This window comes from Scyliorhinus torazame, chromosome 2 (assembly GCF_047496885.1).
Source record: "Scyliorhinus torazame isolate Kashiwa2021f chromosome 2, sScyTor2.1, whole genome shotgun sequence".
Taxonomy (NCBI): Eukaryota; Metazoa; Chordata; class Chondrichthyes; order Carcharhiniformes; family Scyliorhinidae; genus Scyliorhinus; species Scyliorhinus torazame.
In genome coordinates this window covers 198,860,850-198,875,843 of record NC_092708.1, presented here as the reverse complement: position 1 = coordinate 198,875,843, position 14,994 = coordinate 198,860,850, and the positions used below count along the sequence as shown (strand labels likewise).

General features: G+C 50.3%; 1 protein-coding gene across 2 annotated transcripts in view; it reads right to left on the bottom strand.

Annotated features, from left to right (window-relative positions):
* Nucleotides 1-14,994, bottom strand: part of stradb (STE20 related adaptor beta) — a 107,533-nt gene that overhangs the window by 92,091 nt on the left and 448 nt on the right. The window contains exon 2 of one of the 2 annotated variants that reach the window (XM_072482425.1): nt 219-604. The exons of the other annotated variant lie outside the window; for it this stretch is intronic. The gene's annotated coding sequence lies outside the window, so the exon portion shown is untranslated. The remainder of the gene's footprint in view (nt 1-218; nt 605-14,994) is intronic. 2 annotated transcript variants of the gene reach the window in all.

Sequence of the window (14,994 nt, the reverse complement as noted above, 5' to 3'; positions counted from 1 at the left end):
TGAGACAATTTTCCTGTAGATAATCAATGCAGGGGCAAGATTGCTATACGGGATACTGCAGCTTCAGAAGTGCTGATGATTCTGTCGCAGCTTCTGTGCTGACCTCCAGCTCTGGAGGAAAGAAGAGTTTCAGCTGGGACTGAAGTATGGGTGCCAGTTGACATTCACCCTTGGACGGTACCAGCTCTTTAACATTGTGATCCTCTATGGACTCTAACCTGGACTCAGCAGAGCATCCTCGGAGAAAGATCCTTCATGAACAACAGGACACAAAGTCGGCAATAATTTGGTAGATTCAGTGAATTTAAGATCTGAATGGTGCTCATCTACTTAAAACACAGCCTTTTTTCCAAAATGACAACAGAGACATCTTAACGGTGTCCATCAATGGGAAAGATGTCTAGGACCTCAACCTCCGAGAGATCACCGAGTACTGTGAGAGGGTCTTCCTCATCATTCTCTAGGAAAAGCCAATTAAGTCCAGCAGGTCTTCATGGGAATGGTCACTGTCTACTGCAGTGCTTTCTGCTTCCACCATCTTTGGCTTCAATTCATGAAAAGATTCATAACTTCCATGGCTGCCCGTGCTCTAGTGGATGGTGCTCTGTAAAAGAAAGGAATTTAAATCCTATAAATTTCCTCAGTTTTCGAAAGCTGAATTGCCACTGCTTCTAAAGAAAAGGTTGAAGATTGTGCCATGAAAGGCAGTGAGTCATTCAAATGGTGAACATCATCTGTGTTCTCTATATGCCAACATTGCCACTCAATGGGCGTGTATGTTGATCGTGAAGAACATAGCGAAATCAACAATCTTTTGCCCCTCGTGCTGAAGAGAAGCGAAAATCCTGCCTTTGACTGGAAGGTCTCTGCCACCTGGACATTGATGTCTGATGGATAAAGGGTCATTGGTTGAAGCCATCAAGGTCATCCTATAATATGTTAAAAGCAACACTAGTACTGATTTTAAAAGTACTATTGAAGCCTTGATCTTGGTCTGTGGCTGACCAGTAGTCTGGATTAATATATATACTTCCCCATAAAACTCTAATTTCATCTTTTTTTTAAACTTTCCATTTCAGGGCAGGAATGTGTTTTATGAATGTTTTCTGCTCTTCGACTTCAATTAAAATGACTGGACTTGCAGAAATGATTGAAATGTCCCATTTTGCCTCACTGGAAACATTTTGTGCTTCCTGGCAGCCTCGGTGTCTATTCTGAGTTTCCTTTTTAAAATGTTTTTATTGAGATTTTTGTGGTATAACAAAACAAGGATAAGCATGGACATACATGTGGAGACAGAGGATAAATAAAAATAAAGAAAAATTTGTACACGTCAGTGATGCACGATCAATGACCACTAAAGCGAGGTTGTAGTCCAACTGAAGGCTTTAATAAGCTAGATGTTTCCCCCAGCAGCTCAGGTACAGAATGGGGGCTGCTGGGGCGGCCCCGGCTCTTATACCCGCCTAGCAGGGCGGAGCTACCATACATCCTAACCAATAGAAAGCATACAGTTTCCACCAATGGTGCTCCAGCCTATCAGGTACCGTAATACCTATAATACCACAGTCAGTCAGTTTTAATTTGCATCGTTCTTCTTGCATTATTTACAGTGGAGGTTAAGATTTCCTATTTTTTGTTGTCCAGTAGTTTTCTGGTTCTGGTTATTTCCCCTGTCTCTCCCTTCCCCCCCCCCCCCAGTTGCTTATCTTATTTTTCCCTCATCTGTCCTTGTACCCTGCTCCAGTTACGTTGGTATGATGTGTGATGCTGCGTCTCATGCTTTTTGTTGGGCATGGTTAGGTTCCATGTCTCCCTCCCACCCTCCCTCTGTCCCCTCTCCCCTCTTCCTTGCTGTGCTGTGACTACCCTCTCCTATTCTTTGGCTTCTTGGCTGTTGGCTACGAACAAGTCTTGGAACAACCAAGTAAATGTCTCCCAACTTATGTGGAAGCTTTGGATGGCAAATTTAATTTTCTCCATTTGGAGAAATTCTGACAGCCAGTCTGCAGCTTTGGGTAGTGTTGCTGACCACCAGCCAAGCAGGATTCTCCGGCGGGCGATTAGGGAGGCAAAGGCAAGGGCATCGGCCCTCCCCCCCATGAAGAGATCTGGCTGTTCTGATACCCCGAACACTGCCACACTTGGGGAAGGCTCCACCCTCATTCCCACCACCTTGCACATTGCCTCAAAGAAGTCTGTCCAAAACCCAACAAGTCTGTCTCAAGAACAAAACATGTGGATATGGTTGGCCGAGCCTTCTTCACACCATTCCCATCTGTCCTCCACCTCTGGGAAGAACCTGCTCATTCAGGTTCTGGTTAAGTGAACTCTGTGTACCACTTTTAGCTGCATTAGGTTTAGCCTTACGCATGTGGAGGTGGAGTTGACTCTGTGCAGTGCTTCACTCCAAAGTCCCCACCCTATTTCAAACCCCAAGTCCTCCTCCCACTTCTCTCTCATCTCGTCCAGTTGGGTGTTGGTCCTCCATAGCAGTCGCCCGTACATGTCACCACAATTCCCTTTCCCTAGGACGTCCACATCCAGCAGTGATTGTTGTGGTGATCGTGGTGAGGAACTTCCCTTTGTAGGAAGTTTTTGACCTGCAGGTATCTTAGTTCGTTCCCCCTCATCAGCTGGAAGTTCTCTGTCAGTTCCTCAAGCGTTGTCAGTCTCTTGTCGATGTAGAAGTCCCTAACTGTCAGTGTCCCGCCGCCCTGCCTCCACCTTTTGAAGGTGGCATCCATAGATGCCGGCGTGAACCTGTGTTTGTTGCAGATGGCGGCCTTGTCAGACATTTCGGTTAGTCCGAAATGCTGTCACAGGAGGTTCCACGACTGGAGTGTTGCTACCACTACTGGGCTCGTTGAATATTTGTTATGTGGGGATGTGAGTGCCGCCATGGCTAGGGCCCACCCGGCTTCTTGCTCCTTTATCCACCCTTTACTCTCTCTGCGGTCGCTGCCCAATGGTAATATTGCGGGTTTGGGAGGGCTAGGCCCCCCCATGGTTCTTGCTCTCTGCAGTACTCTCTTTGGGATCCTCATGTTTTCTCTCTCTCTCTCTCTCAATCGCGAAATATTCCACTCTTACTAGCCCTTGAAACATTGATTTCCCAACTACAAAAAAGTTGATCCATGAATACACATTGTGTACTTGGGAGAAGAAGGAAAAGTCCTTCTCCCCGGGGTGGGTGAACCGCCCATGGGTCCACTGCCCCCATTTGCTCCATGAATGTACCGAGTTCTTTCGCCTTGTTGGAGGTCTTCCCATTTTAGGATTCGACCTGTAGATCCGTGGCTCCTGTACAGAATTAAAGTCCCCCTCCATGATCAGTTGGTGTGTGTCTTTGTCAGGGATTTCCACCATGGTCTTCTTTATAAACTCCATGTCGTCCCAGTTGTGAACATGCATGTTGACCAGAACTACCGGTGCCCCGTCCAGTACACCACTTACCATGACGTATCGTCCCCCTGGGTCTGTAACCGTCCTCGTCGCCGTGAATGCCAAGCTCTTATTTAACAGTGTGGCTACCCCCCGGCCCTCATTCTGTAGCAGGAATGGTAGGACGGTCCCACCCAGCCCTTCCTTATCCACAGTCGGTCCTTCTCCTTCAGGCGCGTCTCTTGGAGGAAGACTATGTCAGCTTTCATACTTTTCAGGTGGACGAAGACACAGGATCTTTTCACTGGGCTGTTAAGTCCCCTGACGTTCCAGGTGACTAGCGTGATGTGGGTTTTTTGTCCCCCGTTCCTGCGGGATCACCCATTCTTAAAAATCATCTATATAAACCTTAGACAAGCATGCAGTTAAGGCATCTCTAAAAATAGTGTAGGTAATACTTTTCTTTAAATTCTAGATTGATATTGAAGTGGACTTCATACAGTTTTTGTTTAAATAAATTCCATCCCTCTGGAAGATACTCAACGGAAGAAATGCAGAGATCAAAACTAAAACTCTTTGGATCGGGCCATGTGGTCATTTTGTTCTGCACTCCAGGGTTTCCCTTTGTTAGGGGACTGTCCAAGATGGCCGCAGGCACAGTTCCCCCATGAGGTTGGGTTCCTGCGCTCCGGGGTTTCCCTTTGTCCAGGAGGCACCTGACATGGCCGCCAACTGTGAATACGCCATGTGGGTGAGCCCCTGCACTTCAGGGTTTCCCTTTGTTCAGGGATCCTCCAAAGTGGTGCTTGCAGTGCCATTTTGTTCCAAGTCGCCACATGTGGCCTTTTGTAGTCAGCATAATGCCTTCACTCCTTCTTTCCCGTATTTCCCTTGTAGTGTTTTCTTCTCCCCCAATCTTATTTTCCTCCCCCATTCTGTAGCCGTCCCCCCACTCCCTTCCCCGTTTCTTCCCCTAGCCATCCCCCAGTTTCTGATGTCTGCCCCCGCTTCGCCAGGCGCTTTCCCCCTTGCGGGCAATGCGCCGCGGTCTCCCTCTCCTGCACACTTCCCGGTGCTAGCTACCCCATTAGAGTGGTGGCCCCTCCTCCCATGGCTAGTTGTGCATCCTCCTGTCACCCGTTCCCTGAGCTTCTTGTCCGCCATTCCCGTCACCTCCTTCTGCGCTTTGCTGCCCTCGTTCCTACCTTCCTCTCTTTCCTCCCTCGTCCCCAGAACAAGGCAGTACAATCCCGCGGAAAGTGGCCGACATGGTTCATATTTGGCAATTCAGAAAGTTGAAAGTAAACATTAAGAGTCTCTTCCAATGATCTCTTCATCGCTGTCCCTTCTGCCGCTTCTCTAGTCTGTTCTCCAAGACAAACTTATCCGCATCTGTAGGGACCGTGAAAAAGTGTTCCCTGCCTTGGAACGTGATCCAGAGCTTGGCTGGGTACAACATCCCAAACTTTACGCCGTTTTGTACAGTGCGGCCTACGCCCTATTGAATTCTGCCCAACGCTTGGCCGGGTCAGCCCCAATGTCCTGGTAGATCCGAATCTGGTGACATTTCCAGTTACAGTTTTTGGTTTGTTTCCCCCAGTGCAAGATTAGTTCCCGGTCCTGCTACCGGTGCATTTTGGTGATTATCGCCCTCGGCTGTTCCTCTGCTTTGGGCAAAGCGACCGGTGTGCTCTGTCAATTTCTGGTGGGCTGGGGAAGCTAAACCTTCCCACCAGGTTGCCCAGCATTTGGGTCACATTGTCCGTGGGGTTCCTACCTTCGATCCCCTCCGGTAAGTCCATGATCCGTAGGTTTTGGCGCCTCGATCTTCCCTTTCAAATTCCCCTGCGTTGTGACCAGCCTTGCCACCTCCTTCTCCAGGGTGACGATCCGGTCACCCTGGTCTGTTGAAGCTTTTTCCAGCTCTTTGGACATTTTCTCCTGGGCTACTAGTCACCTTTCTGCCTTTCCAGGGCCATCTGCATAGTTACCAGAGATTCGGCAACCGCACATTTCACCGAATGCCCGATTTTGTCTCTTCCCGATTCTTTCTCAGTTCTCTTGCGAAACATCCCCCATCCATCCCCTGGTGTGGGGTGGCTTCACATGCAGCGGGGCCGGTCCCGCTCGCTCTGGCGAGGCCCGGGTTTCGCCGCCTCATGCGTCGGCTGGCTTGGTTGTTTATCTGTCCAGTCTTTCTCCGTTCCTGGTTTCCACACGTCTTCTGGAATGGCTGCTATTTGGCATTTTCTTGTTCTGTTGTGGTAATGGTGTGGAGATTTCTTTTTGGTGTCAGCGGGCTTTTTTGGGCGAAAAGAGCCTATTTTGCAAGTTCATGGGAGGACAGCCACCTGATGTGCAACTTCTCAGCCCATCCCCATAAGCGGAAGTCTCTATTCTGGATTTTCGAGGGCAAACTCAGCATTTCAAAATTGCAGCCTTGGGGCGGCACGGTGGCGCTGAGAACCCGGGTGCGATCCCGGCCCCAGGTCACGGTCAGTGTGTAGTTTTGCACATTCTCTTCATGTCTGCGTGGGTTTCACCCCCACAACCCAAAGTTATTCAGGTTAGGTTAATTGGCCACGCTAAATTGCCCCCTAATTGGAAAAAAAATAATTGCGCACTCTAAATTTTAAAAAAAAGTTGCTGCCTTTCTGGCATATCTCTTTTGCTTGGTTTGGTGGGGTTTCCTATGGGGGGGGGCACTATCTGGTGGCTATCGAATCCATGTGAAGTCATGTGAAGCCTCGGAGTCACCCTGGAGGGTGTTAGTTATGAGGAGAGGCTGGGGTTGAATAAACTCGGATTGTTTTCATTGGAAAGACGGAGGCTGAGGGGAGACCTGATTGAGGTCTAAAAAATTACGAGGGGTATAGATAGGGTGAATAGTCAGAGGCTTTTTCCCAGGGTGGAAGACTCAATTACAAGGGGGGCACAGGTTCAAGGTGAAAGTTTAGGGGAGATGTGCGGGGAAAGTTTTTCACGCAGAGGGTAGTGGGTGCCTGGAACGTGTTACCAGTGGAGGTGGTGGAGGCAGGCATAATATAGCAACGTTGAAGATGCATCTTGATAGACACATGAACGGGCAGGAACGGAGGGATACATATTGTTTGGGCAATATGTAGTAGGTCTAAATAAGGAATCTGGATTGGCGCAGGCTTGGTGAGCTGAAGGGCCTGTTCCTGTGCTGTAATGTTCTTTGTTGTTTAATTATAGTCTTATGTGACACTCAAAGTTGGGGCACATCACACACTTAACCACCTGCTTGATAACAGAGTTCTGTGGTGGATTAAAAAAGGTAGCAAAGGCTTTAAGGATGAACTCAAAGTCCACAATGGACATCTACATACACTGTCTTAGGAGAACGTCGTCTGCTACTGGATCTACTTCATAATGAAAGGAACTAACTTGAGGCATAAAAGCGGCGCCGCGTCATCCGCCGCCTAACTGGCGTCACCCGCGCATGTGTGGGTTAGCCGGCGCCAACCCGTGCATGCGTGGTTGCCGTCCTCCCCGGGGCTGCCCCGCAAGAAGATGTGGGATGGATCTTGCAGGACGCAGAGGAAAGGAGGTCCTCCTTCAGAGAGGCCGGCCCGCCGTTCGGTGGGCACCGATCGTGGGCCAGACCCCTTTTGAGTCCTACCCCGGTGAAAGAACCTCACTCGCCCCCCCACAGGCCGCCCTCCCAGCGTTCCCGCACTGTTCCCGCCGGCAGCGACCAGGTGTGGATGGCGCCGGCGGGAAGTCGTCGTTTTGGGCAGGCCACTCGGCCCATCCGGGCTTGAGAATAGCGGGGGTGCCGGAGAATCGCCATTTTGGGTGTCTCAGGCGATTCACCGGACTGTGCCGCGCAGAACTAGATAGTGCCGATTTTGCCGCTTGGTTGCATCGCGGGAGGGCGTCGGACTAGCGTCACGGGAAAAAATGGCGCCCCAGGCGATTCTCCCAAACGGCGCGGCATAGGAGAATCGCGCCCCATGTCTTCATGGCTGCCTCTATGTTCTGAGATGTTTTACTCTAAGCATGGGACTTGGTTCTTAGACTGACAGTAGACATACTCTGGTATCTAACTTAACCCCTTTTTGTTCGTACTACAGGCAGTTATTGACTTTATGATGTTTGAGTTACGACAAACAGCACTTACAACATTTAAAAATTGACATCCTGTTTTGAATTTATGCCTCTACAATGCCAAGCCAGCCCTGTGTGGTTCTCTGTTGGGTCTATCAGGATGCTCAGCGAATGTAGTGTTAACAAAGAACATCAAGCTGAGTTATTGAACAAAGCTGGTAATTTTACACTACTATATTAAAGATTCTAACCAGTCAACAAGGAATAAGTTATTAAATAAAACAATACGATATCTCTTTCTATGCTACATACCTGATCTCTCTAATGCCTTAGCACCTTCTCCCAGAATCCCAGACGTCACACGATATTTATACCACTGCTTCATATCGCCATCTGGGGTTGAGAAGTATTATTACCTTGTTTACCCCTTATATTCCTTACAATACACAAATTGTTACAAGCCCGTCTTGTATATTTTTATAAATATAATAGACAAATTTGATATGTTTGGAACGAGCCCAGGGAATTTATGGAACCTCCTGCTGAAACGCTGGGCTCCCTGCATCCTTCATTCACTGAGCCATAACTTCAGGCTGGAAGGTCACTAAGGAGAATGGTCCTGAGTCCTGCCAGCAGCGCACCGCCTTGCCAAGCTAGTGCCAGAAACCAGAAAACTGTTTTGAAAACAGATAAATGAGGCCTGAATGCATCGGGACGAATGTCTAAAATCCACAGGAAATTAGGTCATAATTTGCCGGTAAAAACTTTGCCATGCCCCACTGACAGAACAAAACCCCCATTTTAAAACATTGTTCCTATGGGGAAATCGGTCCCAACTTATGCCATTTCGACTTACGACACAATTTCCAGAAAACAATTGTGTTCTAAGTCTGAGGGTTAACAGATGGGATATACATCTAAACAGGTTGCAAAGTAAGCATGTTGCCCCTAGGCATGATTCCAACTCTCTCTCAAGTCTGGCTGTAGTACATAGAATTCCTATTGTGCTGAAGGACGCTATTCAGCCCATCAAGTCTGCATCGACCTCTGAAAGAGTACCCCCACCTATGCCCACTCTCCTGCCCTTTCCCCATAACCCCATCCAACTTGCACATCATTGGCCACTAAGTGCCAATTTTTTAGCGTGGCCAGTCTACCTAAACTGCATATCATTGAACTGTGGGAGAGGAAACAGTTGAGGAGTATTCTATCTAAGATCTTCCTGATTAGTGGAAGTTGTAAGCTACCAGACAAGGTCTTGTGAATATCTAAAGTAAGGCTCGCTATATGGGAGTTCTAATTATAGTATACACAATGTGCCTTGTGTTCACTACCTTCAGTGTACAGGATAGACTATGACTTAGATGCTAACTTTTCCTTAACGTCGACTAAATATTTCTAATTCTTGAGAGCCAGGCATGGGCAAGTAACCCTTCAGGTAGCCTCAAAGGGTGAGAATATGATGGGTCTTAGTTAAATGTCACTCTTATTTATTAAAATAGACACGGATCTCTATGGTAAAATATATCGTGGCAGATGGAATACAATGTGGAAAAGTGTGAGGTTGTGCACTTTGGAAGGAGAAATGGAGGCACAGACTATTTTCTAAATGGGGAAATGCTTAGGAAATCAGAAGCACAAAGGGACGTGGGAGTCCTTGTTCATGATTCTTTTAAGGTTAACGTACAGGTTCAGTCTGCAGTTAGGTAGGTGTCCTGATATTCAGGTGAACATCACAGCACATACATACACACATAATGATGGACAGATCAACGGACCAATCAACACACAAAACACGACGGCCAATCACGGACAAGAGCATACACAGTACAAAGCAGAGAACACAACACTTCCTGGGCACTCGAGTAGGAGAGGGCTCAGGGCACAGACCTCATTGCCAGCCACCCAGAGGTTCACCATGTGCTGAATACCAGAGTTTAATATGTTAATAGTTCATTGAAATAAAACTGCGTTGTACCATTCGCAACCGTGTTGGTTCGTCTGTGTATCAGAGTACCCAACAATTCATGATACCAGGAGTGATTTGGCCCCTACCCACAAATCTGCCATCCTGCTCCATGGACATCGTCAACACACAGCAGCCGCTGCAAGTCGCTGGGAACCTCGGCGTAAATTGGAAGTTGTTCAAGCAGCGCTTCCAGCTCTTTCTGGAAGCCAACGAAAGAGAGAGCGCCTCGGACACCAGAAAGATCGCCATCCTCCTCACCACCGCAGGGCAGCACGCCATCCATGTCTAAAACTCCCTGGTGTTCGCGGAAGGAGAGGACAAATCCAAATACAAGACGGTCCTTCTCAAGCTCGACCAACACTTCAACGTCGAGGTCAACGAAAGCTTCGAGAGATATGTCTTCCAGCAGCACCTGCAAGGTAAGGATGAGCCCTTTCAGTCATTCCTTACGCATCTCCGCATCCTCGCGCAGTCCTGCGGTTACGACACCATCTCAGACTCCACGATTTGGGACCAGATCGTTTTTGGGGTCGCCTCGGGCACCCTACACCAGCAGCATTTAACAATAAAAGGCCTCACCTTAGCCTCCGCAATCGAAGTCTGTGTCCTGCACGAAAACGCGATTAGCCGCTATGCACAATTTCAGGCGACCGAATCGGCGCGGCGGGGGTCCTACGCGGCCGGATCGGCGAGCCAGGTGCCCCACGAGGCCGAACGGGTCCAGGCGATCGAGTTCCTCCCGGCCCACGGCCCGAACGACGTCGGCCATTTCGCGCGCTTTTCGGGACTCCCGTGCTTGTGCGCTCCAAAATCTACGGCAACACTGAGGGATGTGATGCGCAGGCACGCCCGACGCAAGACCGAACTGCGCATGCGCAGTGGCGCAACGAACGTCATGACGTCACGACGTGCGGGAACTGTGGAGCTGCACATATAAAGCAGCAATGTCCCGCAAGAACCCGACAATGCCTACGCTGTGGGCCACTACGCTGCTTACTGTCGAGCAGCTCAACCTGTCAATCTTCCACAACTCCGACAACCTCGCAGGGACGTGCGGACCATTCAGCCTCCCCATTACGAATCTTGCCCAAACGACATCCAGACCGGTGACACAGATGACCGAGACGCCTTTCGTGTTGCGGTCATTGATGGGAACCGAGTTAACACGATCAATCCAGGTGATGAATGGTGTGCCACCCTGACGGTCAACCGATCGCCGATAACTTTCCGCCTGGACACTGGCGCCTCCGCCAACCTCATAGCATGGTCAGCCTTCTACGCCATGAAGGTCAGACCACCAATTCGGCCGTCCCGGTGCAGGATGGTCGACTACAACGGGAATGTTATCCCGGCTATGGGATCCTGCCAGCTCCAGGTGACACACAACACACACACGGCCACACTCTCATTCGAGATCGTCGGCTCATCGAAGGACTCCCTGCTAGGCGCACAGGCATGCAAGGCTCTCCACCTCGTGCAACGAGTCCACTCTCTCTCTCCAGACGGAACGTCTGACTTCCCGGATGCAGAGTTTAACGCACAGCTCCAATCGCTCCTCGCCCACAACCAGGAGGCATTCGAGGGCCTGGGAACACTGCCATACACCAATAGAATTTGGCTCAAACCAGACACCACCCCGGTCATTCACGCACCTCGCAGGGTCCCTGCGCCACTCAAAGACCGCCTCAAGCAGCAGCTGCAGGATCCCCAGGACCAAGGGGTCCTATCCAGGGTCACGGAGCCCACGCCGTGGGTCAGCTCGATGGTGTGTGTCAAGAAGCCCTCCGGCGAGTTCCGGATCTGTATTGATCCAAAAGACCTCAATAACAATATTATGAGGGAACATTACCCCATACCCAAACGGGAAGAGATCACGAGTGAAATGGCCCAGGCGAAAATATTTACCAAACTGGATGCCTCAAAAGGCTTTTGGCAGATCCAACTGGATCCGTCCAGCCGAAAGCTGAGCACTTTCAACACCCCTTCCGGCAGGTTCTGCTACAACCGAATGCCATTTGGCATCATCTCGGCATCCAAGGTCTTTCATAGGATCATGGAGCAGATGATGGAAGGCATCGAAGGGGTGCGCGTCCACGTGGACGACGTCATCATCTGGTCCATCACACCACAGGAGCACATCTATTGTCTCCAACACGTCTTTGCGCACATACGCGAAAACGGCCTGCGCCTCAACCGAGCCAAGTGTTCTTTCAGCCAAACCGAGCTGAAATTCCTGGGGGACCACATTTCCCGGTCAGGGGTCCGTCCGGATGCAGACAAGGTGAGCGCCATCACAGCCGGCAGAGAAGAAAGCAGTACTACGCTTCCTAGGCATGGTCAACTTCCTGGGGAAGTTCATTCCCAACCTTGCCTCCCACACGACAGCTCTGCGCCACTTCGTCAAAAAGTCCACGGAGTTCCAGTGGCAGCACACACACCAGCAGGAATGGGAGGAGCTCAAACTCAAGCTCACCACTGCACCGGTCCTGGCGTTTTTCGACACGTCTCGTGCCACTAAAATCTCCACTGATGCCAGCCAGTCCGGCATTGGGGCAGTGCTCCTGCAGCGGGATGACACTGCATCATGGGCCCCGGTCGCCTATGCCTTGCGGGCCATGACCCCCACAGAGCAGCGCTATGTGCAGATCGAAAAGGAGTGCCTGGGCTTGCTAACCGGTTTAGACAAGTTCCATGATTATGTGTATGGTCTTCCCCAGTTCACTGTTGAAACTGACCACCGCCCCCTGGTCAGCATCATAAACAAGGACCTGAACGAGATGACCCCTCGCCTCGAGCGCATCCTACTTAAAACTCAGGAGGTATGACTTACAACTGGTCTACACCCCAGGGAAGGACCTTATCATTGCGATGCCCTATCGAGAGCAGTGAGCACGCCGCCCGACTCGGAGGGGTTCGTATGTCAGGTCGAGGCGCAGGTGGCCTTCACATCGGCAAATCTGCCAGCTGACGACTCCAGTCTGGCCCGTATTCGCCGAGGGACTGCGGCCGACCCCCTTCTACAACATGTGATGCGCCACATGACGGGAGGGTGGCTCAAAGGGCAGTGCCCGCAGTTCTACAGTGTCCAAGACGACTTGGCCGTCATTGATGGTGTCCTTCTGAAGCTGGACCGGATTGTGATTCCGCACAGCATGCACAAGCTGGTTCTCGACCAACTACACGAAGGCCACTTGGGGATCGAGAAGTGCAGAAGGAGGGCCCGAGAGGCGGTATACTGGCCGGGCATCAGTGATGATATTGCCAATATGGTGCTCAACTACCCAACCTGCCAAAGGTTTCAGCCGGCGCAACCTCCTGAAACGCTTCTGCCCCATGAGCTGGTGACGTCCCCCTGGGCGAAGGTGGGTGTGGACCTCTTTCACGCGCTCGGCAGGGACTATGTCATCGTCATTGACTACTTCTCCAACAACCCAGAGGTCACACGCCTGCACGATTTGACGTCGTCCGCTCTCATAAGGGCCTGCAAAGACACCTTCGCTCGCCACTGCATTCCGATGACGGTCATGTCGGACAATGGGCCCTGTTTCGACAGCCAGGAATGGTCATCATTTGCTGCCTCGTATGGCTTCACACACGTGACGTCTAGCCCTCTGCACCCCCGGTCCAACGGAAAGGCGGAGAAGGGCATTCACATTGTCAAGCGGCTCCTCTGTAAGGCTGCTGCTGCCGGATCAGATTTCTGCCTCGCCCTGCTGGCCTATCGCTCAGCCCCACTAGCCACTGATCTCTCACAAGCCCAGCTGTTGATGGGTCGCGCCCTCAGGACTACTGTGCCGTCCATTCTGGCGCCCACAATCGACCATGCTCCGGTACTGCACAGGATGCAACTGCAGTGCGGTCGCCAGAAGAGGTCATATGACACACGGGCAACTGATCTTCCCGCCCTGGCCCCTGGAGACGAAGTCCGCATCCACCTACCAGAAGGTGGCTGGTCAGCACGTGCCGAAGTTCTCCGACGCGTGGCTCACCGCTCGTTCCTGGTTCGCATGCCTGATGGATCCGTTCGTAGGCGCAATCGCCGGGCTCTTCGCCTGCTTCCACGCTCGCTACGAGACCTTACACCGACACCATGCCCTCCTGTTGTTCCTGATTTTGACTTTGTGGAGCTGCCTGCTACCATGCCCCTTCCGTCGTCGCCCGTGGCCAGTCCCGTTCCTCGGCCGGTGGTTCCAGACCTACCCTTGAGGCGGTCAACCCAAATTCGTTGCCCACCTACTAGACTGGACTTATGAGACTGTTTATACATTGAACTCATGCAACCACTTTGTTAATATGTTTATGTTCTTATCGTTACAGGAATTCGTTTTATCGTTCAACATTTCCCCGTTCTTTGTTTATGGTACAACCTCGTTGTTATGTCACACCCGACATCGCCCCTTGTATATAGTTAAGCCCCATGTACATGCTGTAAATATTGCACACACAATTTAGCTACACTCAGTACACATCTCTATTTATAAACACGTAGGCACATAATCCTGTAAAAAAGGGGGGATGTCATGATATTCAGGTGAACATCACAGCACATACATACACACATAATGATGGACAGATCAGCGGACCAATCAACACACAAAACACAACAGCCAATCACGGACAAGAGCATACACAGTACAAAGCAGGGAACACGACACTTCCTGGGCACTCGAGCAGGAGAGGGCTCATTGCCAGCGTCTCAGAGGTTCACCATGTGCTGAATACCAGAGTTTATATTGTAATAATTCATTGAAATAAAACTGCGTTGTACCATTCGCAACCGTGTTGGTTTGTCTGTGTATCAGAGTACCCAACACTTCAGTAGGCAAATGCAATGTTAGCATTCATGTCGAGAGGGCTAGAATGCAAGTCCAGGGATGTACTTCTGAGGCTGTGTAAGGCTCTGGTCAGAGCCGATTTGGAGTACTGTGAGCAGTTTTGGGCCCCGTAGCTAAGGAAGGATGTGCTGGCCTTGGAAAGGGTCCAGAGGAGGTTCACAAGAATGATCCTTGTCGTATGAGGAACAGTTGAGGACTCGGGGTCTGTACTCGTTGAAGTTTAGAAGGATGAGGGGGGACTCTTATTGAAACTTACAGGATACTGCGAGGCCTGGATAGAGTGGACGTAGAGAGGATGCTTCCACTTGAAAAATGAAATGAAAATCGCTTATTGTCACAAGTAGGCTTCAAATGAAGTTACTGTGAAAAGCCCCTAGTCGCCACATTCCGGCGCCTGTTCGAGGAGGCTGTTACAGGAAATGAACCGTGCTGCTGGCCTGCTTTCAAAGCCAGCGATTTAGTCCTGTGCTAAACAGCCCCTAACACTTATAGGAAAAACTAGAAGCAGAGGACACAATCTCAGACTAAAGGGACGATCGTTTAAAACAGAGATGAGGAGGAATTTCTTCAGCCAGAAAGTAGTGAATCTGTGGAACTCTGCTGCAGAAGGCTGTGGAGGCCATATCACTGAGTGTCTTTAAGAAAGAGATAGATAGATTCTTGATTAAAAAGTGGGTCAGGGGTTATGGGGAGAAGGTAGTGAATGGGGATGAGAAAAATATTCGCCATGATTGA